This window comes from Ailuropoda melanoleuca, chromosome 16, assembly GCF_002007445.2.
Source record: "Ailuropoda melanoleuca isolate Jingjing chromosome 16, ASM200744v2, whole genome shotgun sequence".
Classification (NCBI taxonomy): domain Eukaryota; kingdom Metazoa; phylum Chordata; class Mammalia; order Carnivora; family Ursidae; genus Ailuropoda; species Ailuropoda melanoleuca.
The window spans coordinates 53,354,560-53,373,682 of record NC_048233.1 but is presented as its reverse complement, the minus strand read 5'-3'; the positions used below and the strand labels follow the sequence as shown (position 1 = coordinate 53,373,682).

General features: G+C 38.5%; 1 protein-coding gene across 3 annotated transcripts in view; it reads right to left on the bottom strand.

Moving 5' to 3' along the window:
- Positions 1–19,123, bottom strand: part of NELL1 (neural EGFL like 1) — an 885,423-nt gene that overhangs the window by 547,171 nt on the left and 319,129 nt on the right. The gene's annotated exons all lie outside the window — the stretch shown is intronic.

Here is a 19,123-nt window from a genome sequence, read left to right as displayed (position 1 = left end):
AATTGCATTAATTTTTTTTATCACTAAAAACATTAAGTTACACAACCTCCACAAAACTATTAACATTAATCTCATCCATCGCAGAAGTGATGACCTTCCCTCAAAACAAGACTTTGTAGCACCAAAGATGAAAGAACAGTGTCAGTGGAATAAAGGCTTGGGAATCTGTCCTCAGAGAGGACTCCAGACTACCTTTGGGAATTCCCACACTCCAATTTCATGCATTTTAGAGAAGGGTTTTCCTCTCTGTTATCCCCTGCTTGGGGACTCAATAAAGCCAAACCTGCCATATTATTGTCCCTTTTTGTTTTACACAATGAAAATTGAACCAGTGGGCAATCAGGGCATCAGAGATTTTTAACAAGAATTAGATGTGGTACAGCTCTTCACCAGAATACTGAATTTTTCCCCATATAGAAAATCATCCAAAAGTGGTAACTTTTTTTCTTTATTGGTCTTATATAAAATCTAAAGGCAGAGTAAATATGAGGTTTGAAAAGAAAGACCTGAGGTCTCTCTCACCTCCATCTCTATTCCCCTTAAACACAGCACCTTCCATTGACCTCTGACCTGCCACCTCGCTTCCATTTAGTCTTACTCCAACTCCTTCTTACCTCTTTGATCTGTCAACCCCTCTTCTAACCTGTTATTCAAAATGATTATTCTGAGTACATTTTATTAGAGTCCACAAGTCAAGGAATTTATATGGAAAAGTAAATCAGCAACTACTTCCTTTATAGACAAAGTCTTGCTACCAAAAAAATTGAAAGAGAAAAAAGAAAAAAAAAAGGCATCTGAAATAAACAGCATATTTGGCAATTTTGTTGATTTACGTTCTGGAGCAAGTTACTTTTCTTTGTCATACACTAGTAAACATCTGCCAATCGGCATTAGTCCACATACCAAAGAGTTGCATTNATTCATGCTGCAAAAAGATTGTGTAACGGCTTTAGAAATAATATTGGGTCAGAAAACAAGTTATTTTTTTTCTTATGACCCAAGATAATATGAGTGATAGTGGTTTCAGCTTTTGCCATGAAATTATAGATACCCTTGAATTTCCACTGAAATTAGGGAGCTTCTCATACTCCCCTTTTTATCCGATATTGGCTATGAGAGCCAAAGAAGTCAAAGACCGGCTGACACTGTTGACAGAGAAATGCCAGTGTCCAGGCAGACATAAAAATTCCCTATTGAGAGTACACCAGATCCTTCTCTGTGCCCACGTCATGAAAGTTCTAAGCCCGTACTACCAACAAATCCATAGCTCCCAGCGCACAAAGATGAAAGATACAGGAACACAAGAACAGTAAAGATTAGAGGACTACAAGGCTGTGACACATGATACCACATTTGCATACACCTGCTTAACAGAATTCAGTTCCTTCTAATATGTATACAAAGACGAGTCAAAAGATGTTGCTCAACTCATATATATATATAATAGAGGAAAAAACTAAAGCAACGTGAAAGTTCAGAAATATTGGAATGATCATATAATTTACTCAATACTTGTGATAGGATATCATTCAGCCACATGAAATTGATGTTTACAAAGAATTCTAAGGACACAGGGAAGTGCTTTTGACATGATGCCTATTTTTTTTTGATGCCTAGTATCTCTTAAAAGGTGTAAATATTCAGTGTGATCCCAACTGTGTAAAAAGAAAGTATATGGGTGCACAGAAAAAAGCTGGAAGGAAATACACGAATACTTGAGATAATTTTAGGCTACTGAAATCAGAAGGAAATATGCTTTTTACTCATATTTTACCCGTATTTTCCTGTATGTTTCAAGTAATTGCATTAATTTTTTTTATCACTAAAAACATTAAGTTACACAACCTCCACAAAACTATTAACATTAATCTCATCCATCGCAGAAGTGATGACCTTCCCTCAAAACAAGACTTTGTAGCACCAAAGATGAAAGAACAGTGTCAGTGGAATAAAGGCTTGGGAATCTGTCCTCAGAGAGGACTCCAGACTACCTTTGGGAATTCCCACACTCCAATTTCATGCATTTTAGAGAAGGGTTTTCCTCTCTGTTATCCCCTGCTTGGGGACTCAATAAAGCCAAACCTGCCATATTATTGTCCCTTTTTGTTTTACACAATGAAAATTGAACCAGTGGGCAATCAGGGCATCAGAGATTTTTAACAAGAATTAGATGTGGTACAGCTCTTCACCAGAATACTGAATTTTTCCCCATATAGAAAATCATCCAAAAGTGGTAACTTTTTTTCTTTATTGGTCTTATATAAAATCTAAAGGCAGAGTAAATATGAGGTTTGAAAAGAAAGACCTGAGGTCTCTCTCACCTCCATCTCTATTCCCCTTAAACACAGCACCTTCCATTGACCTCTGACCTGCCACCTCGCTTCCATTTAGTCTTACTCCAACTCCTTCTTACCTCTTTGATCTGTCAACCCCTCTTCTAACCTGTTATTCAAAATGATTATTCTGAGTACATTTTATTAGAGTCCACAAGTCAAGGAATTTATATGGAAAAGTAAATCAGCAACTACTTCCTTTATAGACAAAGTCTTGCTACCAAAAAAATTGAAAGAGAAAAAAGAAAAAAAAAAGGCATCTGAAATAAACAGCATATTTGGCAATTTTGTTGATTTACGTTCTGGAGCACGTTACTTTTCTTTGTCATACACTAGTAAACATCTGCCAATCGGCATTAGTCCACATACCAAAGAGTTGCACAGCTCTACCCCTTCCCACTTTCTCTAAAATTCTAGCTCAGTGTGTTCAGTGATGAATGCACTAGATAAAATAACACAGGACAACAGACCAAAGAGAGTAGTGAGATTCAGGATGCTCAGAAAAGAATTCTGTTAGAAAGGGACAGATGAGTTGGTAAGAAAAAGTTAGCTCAGCAAAGATCTGGAGAAAGAATTTCCGGGTAAAGGAAACAGGGAGTGCAAAGATCCTGAAGTGCAATACAAAGGTTAAGTAAAAGTATGACAGAGTTATCAAGTACTAAATGAATTTTGGAACCCCCTTGGCTAGAGCACCCAAAAGGGGTGCTGTAGAACACAAACTCCACGGGCTGTTAAGAGGGATTTCATTTACAAATATTCCCTGGTCAAGCAAGTGTGGAAAAAGTTGAATTAAGTTTAAACCACCCAAACAAAACAAAACACCTCAGCTTCTAAAGCACATTGTATATCTCTGTATTACCTGAAGCCCAAGTGGAGATGTGCTTTTAACAATTTAATTTTACAAACGAAAATAGTAAGGTCTGAAGATGTTTGGTGACTTCATTCACATCCATTAGTATGCTAGTAGAGGTTTAAGAACCTTTCTCCACCCCCATTCCCAAGGAACACCTGTATATTGAGATGTGTACACTCTAAAATGACTTTCATGATCCCCATCGCTTGGTGTTCATACCTTTATGTGTCCTATTCCTCCTTGAAGGTGGGTAGAGCCTGTAACTTAAGGAAGTAATAGAATGTCACTTCTGTGATTCGTTTACATTATACAAGATTCCATCTTACTAGTAGACTCATGCTAGAGACCACTTTTCTCTGTAACTGGCTTTTAGAAATAATTGGCCACACAGCCCACCTACCTCCAACCACCCAGCCAGGGTGTCCTCTGTGTAGAGAGCCTTGAGACACCCTGGCACGTACGCACTTCAGCTTCACACATCCTACCACACACATGTGTGGACAGCCCTGGGACTCCAGCCCAGACCCACTTCAGCTCCAGCTATCTCACTGGGGCAGCCCCAGCCCACGCCGACCAAAGTGACAAGGCACACAGAGCCTACACAAAACAAACATCCATAATCCCAATACTTCAAGTTTAGGATAAGATGCTATTCCAACTAATTCAGGGAAACAAACACAGAAAAGTCATGCAAAATGGAGAGACAGAGGAATATGCTCCAAATGAAAAAAACAGGACAAAACCTCAGAAAACAAACTAAATGAAACAGAGATAAGTGATATGCTTGATAAAGAGTTTAGTGTAATGATCATAAAGATACTCACTGGACTGAAGAAAGAACTCAGTGAGAACTTGAACAAAAAATATTAAAAAAGAAGCAATTAGTGCTGAAGAATACAATAACTAAAATGAAAAATACTAGCGGGAATCAACATTTTAGCAGATGCAGAAGAATGAATCAGCCATCTGGAAAACAAGCTAAAGGAAAGCACACAAGCTGAACAGCAACCCCCCCCCAAAAAAAGTATTAAAAAATGAGAATAGGTTAAGGTATGTCTTGCACAACATCAAGTGAACAAACATTTGCGTTAGAGGGGTCCCAGAAGAGGAAGAGAAAGAAAATGGTCAAAAACATATCTGAAGGAATAGTTGAAAAATTCCTTAACATACGGAAGGAAATGGGTATCCAGATTCAGGAAGAGTACAGATTTCCAAACAAGATGAATCAGAGGATGTCCGCACCATGACAAATAATTAAAATTTCAAAGGATAATGATAGAGAATTTTAAGAGCAGCAAGAGAGAATCAGAAAGTTATGTACATGGGAAACCCCAAGAGGGTAGAGCTGATTTTTTAGCNGAAATCTTTAAAAAAAAAAAACAAAAAAAAAAACAAAAAAACATATCTGAAGGAATAGTTGAAAAATTCCTTAACATACGGAAGGAAATGGGTATCCAGATTCAGGAAGAGTACAGATTTCCAAACAAGATGAATCAGAGGATGTCCGCACCATGACAAATAATTAAAATTTCAAAGGATAATGATAGAGAATTTTAAGAGCAGCAAGAGAGAATCAGAAAGTTATGTACATGGGAAACCCCAAGAGGGTAGAGCTGATTTTTTAGCAGAATCTTTCCAGGCCAGAAGAGTGTGGCATGACCTATTCAAAGTACTGAAAAGAAAAAACCAACCACCACCAAGAATACTCAACATAATTATCATTCGAAATGGAAAGAGAGATAGAGTTTCCCAAAAAAAGTNCAAAAAAGTTAAAGGAGTTCACTAGCAAAAAAGCACCCTTACAAAAATGTTAAAGGGACTCCTTTAGGGGCGCCTGGGTGGCACAGCGGTTAAGCGTCTGCCTTCGACTCAGGGCGTGATCCCGGCGTTATGGNAAAAAAAGTTAAAGGAGTTCACTGGCAAAAAAGCAGCCTTACAAAAATGTTAAAGGGACTCCTTTAGGGGCGTCTGGGTGGCACAGCGGTTAAGCGTCTGCCTTCGACTCAGGGCGTGATCCCGGCGTTATGGGATCGAGCCCCACATCAGGCTCCTCTGCTATGAGCCTGCTTCTTCCTCTCCCACTCCCCCTGCTTGTGTTCCCTCTCTCACTGGCTGTCTCTATCTCTGTCAAATAAATAAATAAAAAATTTAAAAAAAAAAAAAAGATCTCTAACCACTGACAACATCTCACAACCGCTGTCAGCATACACGAGAAGCTGGNTAATTAGAAGAAAATTATTAATAAAAAGATGTAAAATATGATAAATATATATACACACATATTTATAAAATACATGTGGAAGGGGGAGTAAAAAGGGATTTCTTTTAGTATGTTTTTGAATTTAAGTGAAAAGAATGTTATATATGAAACTCACGGTAACCACAACCCAGTGCCTATAATAGGATAAAAAGAAAGAAAGCTAAGCATAGCACTATGGAAAGTTCTCAATCGCAAGGAAAGAGAGCAAGAGAAAAAGAATAGAAAACTACAAAAAACAAAACAAAACAAAAAACACCAGTTAACAAAATGGAAAGAAGTACATACTTCTCAATAATTTACATAAAACTTCAATTAGAAAACAAAGGGTGGCAGGATGCATTTAAAAAAAGAACAAACCCATCTATGTGCTCCCTATAATATGAGAATCACTTCAGACATTAAAACACAGACTAAAAGGGAAAGGTGGAAAAAGATATTTCATGCAAATGGAAGCCAAAAAAGTAAATAAATAAAGCAGTCCATTCCAACAAGAGTATATAACAATATTGTAAATATCTATACACCCAGTATCAAACAACCTAAATACAGCTAATATTGAGATTTAAAAATTGACAGTAATACAGTATTAGTAGAGGACTTTAATACTCTACTCATACCAATGGATAGATCATCCAGGCAAAAAAAAAAAAAAAAAATAGTAAGGACACAGTGTCTTTGAATGACACATTAGATGAGATGCGCCTAACAGATATATAAAGAGCATTCTGGTGCACCTGGGTGGCACAGCGGTTAAGCGTCTGCCTTTGGCTCACGGCTTGATCCCGGCGTTATGGGATCGAGCCCCACATCAGGCTCCTCCACTATGAGCCTGCTTCTCCTCTCCCACTCCCCCTGCTTGTGTTCCCTCTCTCGCTGGCTGTCTCTGTCTCTGTCAAATAAATAAATAAAATCTTTAAAAAACTAATAAAGAGCATTCTATCCAAAAGCAGCACAATACACATTCTTTTTAAGTGTACATGCAACACTCTCCAGAACAGATGACATGTTACACAGCAAGTCGCTATAAATTTAAGAAGATTGAAATCATACCTTTTCCACTTACAACAATATGACTTAAAACCAATCACAAGGGGAAAAAAAGAAAAAAAACACAAATATATGGACTAGACAAGGTGCTACTAAATAGCCAATGGGTCAAAAAAAAAAAAAAATCCAAGATGACACCAAAAATACATGCAGACTGTTAAGTAGCCCCCAAACTTAGTTTGGGGATTTCCAGGGAAGATGGCAGAGTAGGAGGCTCCTAAGTTCACCTCCTCCCATGGACACAACTAGGTAACACTCAACATCAGTATAAATAACACAGAAAATGACCCTAAGACTAGCAGAGCAGGCTTTCCACAGCTAAATGTAAAGAAAAGGCCACAGTGAAGAGCGTAAGAAGGGCAGAGACATGGTTAAGAGCCAAACAGACCCACTGTCTGTCTAGAGGTGGGAGGGACAGAGTAAAGAGAACCAGACCCTATGCCAGGCACCCCAGGTGCAGGGTACCCATATGAGGAAGAAAAATCCCCATAACATTTGGCTTTGAAAACCATAAGAGCCCAACAATCAGTGGAGCTTAAGACCTGGAACTTAAAAAATCAGTGAGCTCAGCTCTGAGAGCCAGAATGGCAAGGGCAAGCAAGTTTCCACCCTTAAAGAGACAGCACAACAAACAACCCCAAGGGGATACAGCATAGAAGAGGAAGTTTGAAGAGGAAGTATGCCCAGGGCATATAGGAGGGAGATTTATTCACTAACTTCAGAGCTTAGGCTAGAGGGGCAGGGTTCCCCGGGAGACCTCTCTAAGAACCAAAGTGCTGGCACGCACCATTTACTTTCCCCATACCCCAGCCGAGACACACAGACAACCACAGAAACGAGCTGAACATCAACGCTCCCCACCTACCTTGTTAACAGCAACCCTGTACCCGATTTCTCCCACAGAAAAACCCCCTCCACCACAGCCTGGGCATTAGTTTTCCAGGGCAGCTGACACCCATGGCAGACTGGTGCAAACCTTGCCGATACCACACGCCCCACCCCAGCATTCTCCTTCAGACCTGTACCCTCCAATATGTCCATGACCACAGCCCATCCACAGCAGTGCCACAAGCCTGCCAGCAGTGTGCAAGCACCACCACCAGGAGCCAGCACCACTCCAAAATGACTCCTGCCCAAGGGAGAGGGGGAGATAACACACCCGTCAGATGGCAGCCCCAGCAAGAGGCTGCGGCAAACATCCGGTTTGAGGCAGGCCTGCCCACCAATGAAAGCTTTGGAGCAGATAAGACAGGAAAAGCGACCTGCAGTCTGATGCTACTGCATATCTGGTAAGCACCTGGTCTGACTTAACTCAAGCCCAAGGCAGCCCCAGACTGACCCACTGACAAAACAAGGGACCACACCTTGCCCACAACAGGCAAGGGGAGCCTTTGTAGATGACTGGACTAAAGGCAAAAATGGCTCAGCAACAATATAGGACATACACAATACACACAGAGACACCCCTGGAGTCCAGTTTCAGGTGAACAAGTGACATATCACTGCAGGGCACTACAGAACCACTTCTTCATGAAGCTACTACTTTCAAGACAAGAAGACATAGCTGACTATCCAAATACATAAAAAAAAGACAGACTTAGACAAAATAAGGAGACAAAGGGATATGTCCCAAATGAAAAAACAGGACAAAATCACAGCAAGATAGCCAAACAAGAGGGAGGTAAGCAATGCACATGATAGATAATTTGAAGGTATAGTCATAAAGATACTCATTGAACTTGAAAAAAGAGTGAAGGACCTCAATGAGACCCTCAACAAAGAGATAGAAAACATAAAAAAAGAACCTATCAGAAATGATGGACTCAATCACTGAAATTAAAAATACATTAGATAGAATAAACAGCAGACTAGAGGAAGCAGAAGAATGAATCCGTGACCTGGAACGGAAAGGAATCAAACAGAACAGGAAAGAGAAAAAATAATAATAATAAAAGAAAACAGACTAAGGGAACTCAGCGACACCATGAGGTATAACAGCATTCAGCTTATAGGGATCCCAGAAGGCAAACAGAGAAAAGGAAGCAAAAAATTTATTTGAAGAAGTAAGAGTGAAAACTTCCAAAATCTGCATTTCTGTTTCCTTCCCCAGGTCCAGGAGACATAGAGAGCCCCTCACAAAATCAACGCAAAGAGGTCCACACCAAGACACATAATGAAAATGGTAGAAAACAGTGAGAGAGAATTTTAAAAGTGTTAACAGAAAACAGTTACATACAAAAACCCACAGGGCTAACAGCTGATTTTTCAGCAGAAATTTTTCAAGACAGAAGTGGCATGATATATTCAAAATGCTGAAAGAAAAAAAAAAACTGCAGCCAAAAATACTCTATTCTACAAAGCTATCATTCTGAAGACAAGGATAGAGTTTCCCATACAAAACTCAAAAGATTTCATCACCACTAAATCATCCCTAGAGGAAACGTTAAAGGAGATTCTGAGTGGAAAGGAAAGACCATAAGTAGGAGTAAGAGAAGTACAAAGAAAGAAAGAAAATATATCTATAAAAACCAGTCAAAATATTCACAAAATAAAAGGATGTGAAATATGATACCACATACCAAAACATGGCAGAAGAGGAATGAAGAATCCGTTCAACTTAAGCAACCAACTTAACACAGACTGCTGTATTCATAAGATGTTATAGACAAACCTAATGGTAACCACAAATCAAAAACCAGTAATAGATATGCAAAAAAAATAAAGAAAAAGGATTCCAAGTGTGTCACTAAAGAAAGCCAGCAAACAGAAGACAGCAAAAGAAGCAACAGAGAAAAACTACAACCATAAATGAGGAAACAAAATTAATAATTACTTTGAAAGTAAATGGACTAAACACCACAATCCAAAGACACAGGTGACAGAATGCATTAAAAAAAACCCAAGATCTATAGCTGGCTATAACAGACTCATTTCAGACCTTAAGACACATGCAGATTGAAAGTGAACTAGACCACTTTCTTACACTCTTCACAAAAATAAATTCAAAATGGATGAAAGACTTTAATGTGAGACAGGAAACAAGCAAAATCCTAGAGGAAAACACAGGCAGAAGCCTCTTTGACCTCGGCCATAGCAACTTCTTACTAGACAAGTCACCACAGGCAACAGAAACAAAAGCAAAAATGAACTATTAAGACTTCATCAAGATAAAAAGTACACAGAGCAAAGGAAAACAATCAACAAAACTAAAAGCCTAGAGAATGTGAGATGTTTGCAAACAACATACATGATAAAGGCTTAATATCCAAAATCTACAAAGAACATATCAAACTCAACACCCAAAAAACAAATAACCCAGTTAAGAAATGGGCAGAAAACATGAATAGACACTTTTCCAAAGAAGACATCCAGACAGCTAACAGACATACGAAAAGGTGAAAGGATAAAAAAGATGTGGTATAGGGGCGCCTGAGTAGCGCAGTCGTTAAGCATCTGCCTTTGGCTCAGGGCATGATTCTGGCATTCTGGGATCGAACCCCACGTCAGGCTCCTCCGCTAGGAGCCTGCTTCTTCCTCTCCCACTCCCCCTGCTTGTGTTCCCTCTCTCGCTGGCTGTCTCTATCACATAAATAAATAAAATCTTTAAAAAAAAAAAAAGATGTGGTATATACATGCAATGGAATATTATTCAGCCATCAAACAGAATTAAATCTTGCCATTTGCAATGACATGGATAGAGCTAGAGTGTATTATGTAAGTGAAATAAGTAAGAGAAAGAGAAATACCATATGATCTCACTCATATGGTATATATGCAGCATTTAAGATAGAATGGGGAAAAGAAAAAAAGGAGGGAAACAAGTCATAAGAGACTCTTAATGATGGAGAACAAACAGGGTTTATGGAGGGAAGTGGGTGGGGGATGGGCTAGATGGACAATGGGTATTAAGGAACGCACTTGTTACGATGAGCACTAGGTGTTGTATGTAAGCAATCACTGAATTCTTCTGTATGTTAACCACCTAAAACTTAAATTAAAAAAATATATATTTCTTTATGAAAAAAAATTTTTAAATCACCTTGTTTAAAAAAAAAAAGAAAGAAAGAAAAAAGTGAAGGGATGTGAAAGCATTTATCATGCAAACAGAAGTGAAAAGAAGGCTGGGGTAATGACACTTATATCAGAAAAACCAGACTTTAAAACAAAGAAGGACACTATAGGGGCACTGGGTGGCTCAGTCGGTTAAACATCCAACTTCTATCTCACCTCAGGTCTCGACCTCAGGTCATGAGTTCAAGCCCTACTTTGGGCTACACACTGGACATGGAATATACTTTAAAAAGAAAACAAAAAGACACTATATACTCATAAAAGGAAGAATCCAATGATAAGATATAATAATTGTAAATAATCTATACACCCAACATGGGAGTATGAAATGCCTAACCAGCTAAAAACAAAAGAGGTAATTGAGAGTAATACAATAATAGTAGGGGACTTTAATATCCCACTTACATGAATGGATAGATCATCCAAATAGAAAACCAACAAGAAAATAGTGGTTTTGTATGACCAGAAAGATTTAATAAATAGCATCAAAAGAGATTTAAAACAGCAGAATACACATACTTTAAGTGCGAAGACAACACTCTCCGGAACAGATCACGTTTTAGGGCACAAAACCAGTCCCAAAAGACTGAAGAAGACTGGAGTCAGACTATGCATCTCTTCCAACCACAACTCTGTGAAACTAGAAATCAACCACAAGAAAAAATCTGGGAAAAACAAACACATGGACGTTAAATAACATGTCACTAAACAATAAATGAGTCAATCAAAGAGGAAAGTTTGTAGCAATAGATGCCCACCTCAAGAAGAAAAATCTCAAACAATGTGAAGTTACATCTAAAGGAGCTAGAAAAAGAAGAACCAAAAAAAAAAAAAAAAAAAAAACCCACAAAAAAAAACAAAAAAAAAAAAAAAAAGAGAGAGAGGAAGCAGTATGAATTAAGAGGNAAACAAAAGATCTGAAAAGAAAGAAATGGAATAGAAACAAACAAAGGAACAAAAGATAATGAAACAAGGAGCTGGTTCCTTGAGATCATCATCAAAATTGATAAACCTTTAGCCAGACTCAACAAGAAAAAGAGAAGGGCAACGACTGGGTGGCTCAGTTGCTTGGGCGTCTGCCTTCGGCTCAGGTCATCATTCCCTGGGTCCTGGGATCCAGTCCCTCATCAGGCTCCTTGCTCAACAGGGAGCCTCCTTCTCCCTCTACCTGCCACTTCCCCTGCTTGTGTTTGATTGCTCTCGCTGTCTCTCTGACAAATAAATTTTTAAAAAAAGAAAAAAAAGAGAGGGACTCAAAATCAAAGAGGAGAAATAACAAGCAACAACACAGAAATACAGATTATAAGACAATATTATGAAAAATTATACGCCAACAAATTGGACAAACTAGAAGAAATGGATAAATTCCTAGAGATGTACAATCTTCCAACTTGAATCAGGAAGAAGTAGGAAATTTGAACAGACTGCTTACCAGCAAGGAAACTGATGCAATAATAAAAAATTAAAAATTAAAAAATTAAAAAAAATTAAAAAAAACAATAAAGACCAGGGCCAGATAGCTTCACAGGTGAATACTACTAAACACTGAAAGAAAAGTTAACACCAATTCTTCTCAAACTATTTAAAAAAAGAAAAAAAAGAAAGAAAGCAAGCTTCTAAATTCAATCTATGAGACCAGCATTACGCTTATACCAAAACCAGGTAAAGACACTACAAAGAGAAGAGAAGAGAAGAGAAGAGAAGAGAAGAGAAGAGAAGAGAAGAGAAAAAAGAAAAAAGAAACGAAACGAAACTACAGGCTAATATCTCTAATTAATACATATGCAAAATTCCTCAACAAAATAAGAACAGAATCCAACAATACATTAAAAAATCATTCAAACACAATTAAATGGGATTTATTCCTGGGATGCAAGGGTGGTTCAGTATTTGCAAATCAATCAATGTGATATAAGAGAAAACATAAAAACCATATGATCATTTCAACAGAGGTAGAAAAACCATTTGACAATTGTGATAAAAATCCTCAACATAGTAGGTTCATAGGGAACATACCTCAACATAATAAAGGCCATATATGAAAAACCCACAGAGAACATCATACTCAATGGTGAAAAACTGAGAGCTTTTCCTCTAATATAAGGAACAAGATAAAGATGTCTACTCTTACCACTTTTAGTCATCATAGTATTGGAAGTCCTAGCCAGGGGAATCAGACCAGAAATAAAGAAGTAAAACTTTGACTATTTGCAGGTAACATGATACTATATAGAGAAAACCCTAAAGATTCCACCAAAAAACTAGAACTGATAAATAAATTCAGCAAGGTTGCAGGATGAAAAATAGATATAAGGAAATCCACTGAATTTCTATAAACTAATAATAAGAATAAACTTATCCAAGTAGGTGATAGATCTATATTCTGAAAACTATAGAATACTGATGAAGGAAATTGAAAATGACATAAACAAATGGAAAGATATTCCATAGTCATAGAAAAGAAAAACAAATATTGTTTAAATGTCCATACTACCCAAAGCAATCTATAGGTTTAATGTCATCCCTATCAAAATACCAACAGTATTTTTCACAGATCTAAAACAAATAATCTTAAAATTTGTATGGAGCCACAAAGGACCCTAAATAGCCAAAGCAATCTTGAAGAAAAACAAAACTGGAGGTATCACAATCCCGGGTATCAAAACGTATTACAAAGTTGCAACAATCAAAACAGTATGGTAATGGCACAGAAACAGACACAAAGACACACTGGAACAGGATAGAGAAGCCAGAAATCCAATGGTCAATTAATTATAATTATATGGTCAACTAATCTTCGACAAAGAAAATATGAATATGCAATGGGAAAAAGATGGCCTCTTCAAAAAATGGTGTTGGGAAAACTGGGCAGCTGCATGCAAAAGAATGAACCTGGGCCACTTTCTTACTTCTAACACAAAAATAAGCTCAAAATCAATGAAAGGCCTAATGCGAGACCTGAAACCATAAAAATCCTTGAAGAGAGCACAGGCAGTAATTTCTCTTATATCGGCCATAGCAACATTTTTCTAGATAGGTTTCCTGAGGCAGGGGAAACAAAAATAAAAATAGACTAGTGGGACTACATCAAAATAAAAAGCTCTGGCACAGCAAAGGGAACAATCAACAAAACAAGAAGGAAACCTGCTCAATGAAAGAAGATATTTGCAAATGACCTTTCCAATAAAGGGTTAGTATCCAAAAGATATGAAGAACTGATACAACACCTCAAAAACAATCCAATTAAAGAATGGGCAGAAGACCTGGACATCTCTCCAAAAAAGACATACAGATGGCCAACAGACACATGAAAAGGTACTCAACATCACTCACCGTCAGGGAAACGCAAATCAAAACCACAGTGAGAAAGCACCTCACTGTTAGAATGGCTAAAATCAGAAACACTGGAAACAGATGCTAGTGAGGATGTGGAGGAAGAGGACCACCTGTGCACCACTGATGGAACACAAACTGGCACAGCCACTGTGGAAAAGAGTATGGAGGTTCCTTAAAAAGTTAAAAATAGATTTATCATAGGATCCATTAATTCCACTACTCGGTATTTACCCAAAGAAAATAAAAACTCTAATCCAAAATGATGTATATATATTTTTTTACTGCAGCATTATTTACAATACCCAAGATATGGAAGCAACAAAGTGTACATTGACAGATGAATGGATAGAGAAGATGTAGGGTATGTGTGTAAACTAAGGGAATGTTACCCAGCCATAAACTAGGATGAGATCCTGCCTATTGTCACAACATGGATAGACCAAGAGGGTATTAGGATAAGTGAAATAAGTCAGAGAAAAAAATATCATATGAATTCACTTACACATAACCTCTAAACTGCAGAATACACAAACTAAAAGTAGAAACAGATCCGTAAATACAGAGAACTGATGATTGCCACTGAGGAAAGGACTGAGGGGATCACCAAAATGGGTGAAGGGCAGTGGGACATACAGGCTCCCAATCATGGAGTAAGTCACAGGGATGAAAGGTACGTTATAGGAAATATAGTCAATTTATTGTCATAGAATTGCCTGGTGACACATGTTAGCTACACTTGTGCTACAGCTTAACATAGACGGGGAGAATTGTTACATTGCACAACTGAAACTAATGTAACACAGTGTGTCAATTTTACATTAGTTTAAAAAAGTAAAAGTGGCCATGTGGTAACCCACATGTCAAGGACCTGAGGGTGGCCTTTAGGAACTGAGGGCAGTGTTTAACTGACATCCAGGAAGAAGCTATGTCCTTCGGTCTTACAGCTGCAAGGAAATCAATTCTGCAAACAATCACAGTATATTCTTTCCCAGTTGAGCCTTCAGACAAGAACACAACATAGCTACCTTGGGAGACCCTAAGCAGAAAACCCAGCTAACCTGTGCAGGACTCCTGACCCACAGAAAATGTGAGATCATAAATGTATGCTGTTTTAAGCCAATAGCCTCAGGGTAATTAAATTCTGTAGAAATCCGTATCTAATATACAAATATATTGGGGGTTATTTCATAGTTTTACTGCTATAAATATGTAGTACTACAAGTAATAAAATACATAATAGTCTTTACTTAAATTTATGTAACCAGTGGATTCTCACCATATAATTTTGGGGGGTTTTGCTGAATTCTTGTATTCATAACCAACCTATGACTGCAACTGATGAACAAGTCAAGTTCCAACAAGAATGTTGGCTGATATTTTATTTACACTAGTGAGACAATTAAAATGAAACAGCAAAGACCTATCTCAAGACCACTGATTTCCCAGTGTTGAGAGATTTCTTTGCTGACTTGGAAAATCATTTTTTAATGCCAGACTATTTCCTCAATTTTTTGTACTATTCACAAAATAATTACTATAGATACAAAAAGCTGTTAAGTTTACTCTGTTACACTTTGTCACTTTGTTTAGTCTAGGCTAGAAGTCAATGAAATTTTTCTTTCTTTTTTTTTTTTTAAGATTTTATTTATTTATTTGACGAAGATAGAGATAGCCAGCGAGAGAGGGAACACAAGCAGGGGGAATGGGAGAGGAAGAAGCAGGCTCCTAGCGGAAGAGCCTGAANAAGATTTTATTTATTTATTTGACGAAGATAGAGATAGCCAGCGAGAGAGGGAACACAAGCAGGGGGAATGGGAGAGGAAGAAGCAGGCTCCTAGCGGAAGAGCCTGATGTGGGGCTCGATCCCATAACGCCGGGATCACGCCCTGAGCCGAAGGCAGACGCTTAACCGCTGTGCCACCCAGGCACCCCAATGAACTTTTTCTGTAAAGAGCAAGACAGGACATATGTCAGGCTCTGCAGGCCACATATGTCTGTACCACAGTCTTCATTGTGTATGTGGGTTTCTTTATTCATTTGTTTGTTGTTACCACCTTTTATAAACATTGGGGAAAAAATGCACGCTTAGCTCTCTGGCTATACAAAAACATCCCGAGCTGGGTTTGTCCCACGGACCATCATTCGTCAACCCCAGCCTACACAGTCAACAAAACAATAAATCATAGAAGCTCCGATTTGTAGCATTTGCCAATTTCTGTGATGTAAATACTTCTACCACGGCCAATTTCAAGTTACTGACATGATGTCACTATACGTGGAACGGGGAAGAAATTCACAGCAACACACCATTCGTCTTAGTCTTCTCAAACTGCCATAACAAAGTACCACAGATTGGATGGCTTAAACAACAGAAATTTATTTTCTCACAGTTCTGGAGGCTGGACAGTCTACGATCAACGTGTTGGCTGCTTTGCTTTCTTGGCAGAGCAATCTTCCTGGCTTGCTGACAGCCACCTGCTCTCTGTGACCTCACAGGCAGGGAAACAGAAAGCCAGCTCTCTGCTGTCTCTCATAAAAACACTAATCTTATCACATTAGGATCCCACCCTGATTACAGCATTTAACCCTCAGTATCTATCTACAAACATTCGTGCTGGAGGTGAAGGCGTCAATATTTGGAGAACACAACTGAGTCCTTAAAACTTTCATACAGCATTTCCACCACACAACTACAGATCATAGAGAGTGACGGTAAAATGTTAAGGGAAAAAAAAGGAAGTAATGAGTTTTTCAGTACTTATTACCTTTGTTTTTAACATAATTTATACAATTTAATTTTTAATATGGGCTGTGTTAACAAGTGGCTCTCACGATTCTTAAAAATATCATAACTGGCTCTCGGGAGCGACTATGACTCTGTTCCAGCACACCACTGCCAAAGCAAGTTAGTACCAGCGCTGGTACTAGAAACCATATTTTTTAAATCTAGTGTTCTTTCTTTTTCCTTCAGCAAATCACCAAAAACATTATTAGAACATATATTGCCTAAAATCAAAAGAAAATGCAACTAAACTCTCAATGTTTGTAACAACTTTTCTTTTCCCCCAGGTTTCAAAAGGTATGAAGATGGATAGATTTTTATCCCACATCTTGTAAGTGGTTGCTTTACTTATTAAATACATGATTCTTACACTATTTGCTTTCTTGCCAGTCTAAAATTTTCATATCCAGTTTTTGGTTAAGTATCATCAAAGAAATATTATAGATAGTAGTTTCCCAAATACCAAGCTTTATAAAATCTAAACTGCACACACTCAGTAATACATCAGAATTTGGAAGCAAAGAGCCCCAGATATCTGTTAACACATGTCGATGGTGGGTCCAATGTATCTACTAGGTCAGGATCTGTTGTTAAACTTTTTTTTTTTTAAAGATTTTATTTATTTATTTGACAGAGATAGAGACAGCCAGCGAGAGAGGGAACACAAGCGGGGGAGTGGGAGAGGAAGCAGCAGGCTCACAGCAGAGGAACCTGATGTGGGGCTCGAACCCAGAACGCCGGGATCACGCCCTGAGCTGAAGGCAGACGCTTAACCACTGCGCTACCCAGATGCCCCTGTTGTTAAACTTTTGAAAACTATTAGCATAAATGCATAAATGATAAAATTACTCTAAAAAACAAGGCATTGGGCAAGCCCACTGTTTCTTAACGTATATCAATCTTTAAAGAAATGCTTTGTTTCAATCCTGTAGATAATATAAATATAATTTCACTAGTTTTCTCCTTAAAGTTAACAAGGCAAAACAGTAAGCATATGAGGTTTAAAATATTTCCAGTCCTTTCTGTTTCCTTTTCATCTCCCTAAATAGTTTATTCTGGTTAATCAAATTTGCCCTCAGAGAGGAATTACATGTGCTAATTTACACTAACATGTAGATGACTGATATGAGATCAACCTCAATTTCACCCTTTCTCACACACTATATCCACGTCATCAACAAATCTAATCAGCTTAATGATATATCCAACCAGAAGCCAACCACTTGTCACACCATGTTTCTACTAAAATAGGACACTGGCCTCTATGCTAGATTATTACTATAGCATAATGAGCTTTACCGCTTCTACCTTTGCCTCCCAACAGCCTATTCTCAACAGAGTACGCTTAAGGTTTAAAGTATGTCATTTTTCTGCTGGAAACTCTCCAATGGCTGCCTATCTTAGAGTAAAATCCAAAGTCCTTACCATGGCCAACAGAGACCCACATGATCATTTCTCTGGGCTCCCCTTTGACCCCTCCCCCCTCCATGCTCTATCTACACGACCACGCCTTGCCTGACCAATTTATGTCGAATAGCGCATATAACCAACACTCTCCCATCATTTCTTCCTACCCTACTGCATCTCTTTGTCAGAGCACTTGACATACTGTTATTTGTTACTTCCTGTTCCCCCCACTACAAAGTAGGCTCCCTGAGAGCAGCAACGTTTGTTTGGTGGTTTTATTCACTGTAGTTTCCAGTACTAGGCACACTGTCTGGAATGTGCAGCAGCCACTTAATATTTGTTGACTGTAAATGACCAAAGNAGCAACGTTTGTTTGGTGGTTTTATTCACTGTAGTTTCCAGTACTAGGCACACTGTCTGGAATGTGCAGCAGTCACTTAATATTTGTTGACTGTAAATGACCAAAGAAAAGGTAATTTTGTCACCTTACCACAAGTATTTCTCTTTTCAAAAACTACCTACTTCTCCATCTACCCCAACAGCCACGCTTCAGCATACTGGATCCTCTCAATCAAGACCAGCCTCATAACTGGTGGAGCCCAGTACAAAATAAAAACGTGGGGTCTCCTTGTTCAAAAATTAAGAATTTCAAGATGGCAGCAACAGAGCATTAAACGAAGGGTGAGGCGGTTCTCCAGGTAGGGTTCTGTGTAAGTCCACAGGTCACTCACCCATGAAGCCGGCCGTGCTCTCCGTTCCCTGACCCTTCCACTCTTGCCCATGTTCTGGCCCTATAGGTTGCCTGACCCACCTGCCCCCCTACGTCACCTACTATCCCAACCTGTCCCTCAGGGAGGCATTTCCAAGCTTCACAGTTTGGCTCAGAGCCCTGCATTGCCACTGTTTATTACTCCTTTCATAAAACCCTCACCCTGTGGTAACTGTGTTGATTCTGAGCTTCTCCGCCAGGCTATAATGTAGACAGTAATGTGTTATGTAACTGTATTCCCACCACAGAGCCTGGAACCTAGGAG